The 1,475-nt window shown below is 36.0% G+C and overlaps 1 pseudogene; it reads right to left on the bottom strand.

Moving 5' to 3' along the window:
- Nucleotides 1–674: 674 nt before the first annotated feature.
- On the bottom strand, nt 675–1,063 carry LOC100955489 (annotated as a pseudogene).
- Between the last annotated feature and the right edge of the window lie 412 nt (nt 1,064–1,475).

A 1,475-nucleotide genomic window follows, 5' to 3' on the forward strand; every position in this document is an offset into this window, starting at 1 on the left:
TGTATGATACTTATAAGTAAAGCATAAATTTGGGCCAATTGGCCTTGAATTCAGTTGATTTTTTTCAATTCTTACAACTCATCTATCATCTTCAAACTTTTTATAAATCTGAACTCTTTTAAACAAATTTTCAGATTATATGTGATACTTAATTTAAAAAAAAAATTAGACTGTTCCTTAGACCAGTTTTCTGTGTGTAGAAAAATTGAGTGAAAAACACAGAGTTCTTATATTCCACTCTCCTTTCTCTCACCCACAATACGACTTATTTCCCCTATTATTAGAATCATTCGTTAGTGTGGTATATTTATTATAATTGATAAGCCAATATTGATACATTATTATTAACTAAAGTCCATAGTTAATATTAAGATTCATTGTGTTGTACAGTCTGCAAGTTTTGATAAATACATTAGCTTACAGGTATCATACAAAGCAGTTTCACTTTCTTAAAAAAAATGCTCCATTCATCACTCTTTCCCTCCTTTTGAATCTATGGTGACCAATCTTTTTACTGTCTCCATAATTTTCCATTTTCCGGGATGTCATATCTGAAATCATACCTATGTATGGTTCCAGATTGCCTTTTTTACCCAGCAATATGTTTAAGGTTTCTACATGGCTTGATAGCTCATTTTTTTTTATTTTATAATTTTATTTGATGTGTCTGACAATCACCAGTTAGTTCTCATCCACGTTGACTGTAGATTTTTGAAAGTGGTAACAAGTACATAGGTAACCAATGTATAGAGCTTGTTTGGTGAATCTTCATCTTCATTGCGTTTTCTAGATAACCGCACATGAATATGGTATAGGACATTCCTTATCCCTTTGGCCCAGACAGCTTTGTTAAGCCTGGAATCAATGCGCACATCTGGAGTTCCCATCTCTTTCATGGCACATTTCCGGATCTCTTTGAGGGCCCGAGGGGCACGCTTCTTGAAGCCCACTCCATGGATGTGCTTGTGAATATTGATAGTGTATTAGTGTATTCTCAAGTCACCACCTCGTTGATGGCAGACCAGCCCTTCTTCTTCTTGTTACCCTTCTTTGCAGGAGCCATTCTGCAGGGCCCAAGTTGGAAAGAAAGAGAGGGAGGGATTGTGGGAGGAGGAAAGGGGTGGGTGCAAGTACAACTTCCAGGTCGTCTCCATAGCTCATTTTTAAAATCACTGAGCAATATTCTATTGTATGAATATGCCACAGCTTATTTATCCATTTACTTCATAAAAGACATCTTAGTTGCTTCCAAGCTTTTTCAAATATGAATAACGCTACTATAAGTGTTTATATGCAGTTTTTGTGTGGACTTCAGTTTTCAACTATTTGAGTTAATACCAAGAAGTGTAGTTGCAGGATCTTGTGGTATGAATATATTTAGTTATGGAAGAAATTGCCAAACTGCCTTCCTAAGTGGCTGTACCATTCTGTATTCCCATCAGCAATGAGTGATGGTTCCTGTTCTTCCACATCCT

This window comes from Otolemur garnettii, unplaced genomic scaffold (genome assembly GCF_000181295.1).
Source record: "Otolemur garnettii isolate 467f Iridium unplaced genomic scaffold, OtoGar3 scaffold00167, whole genome shotgun sequence".
NCBI lineage: Eukaryota > Metazoa > Chordata > Mammalia > Primates > Galagidae > Otolemur > Otolemur garnettii.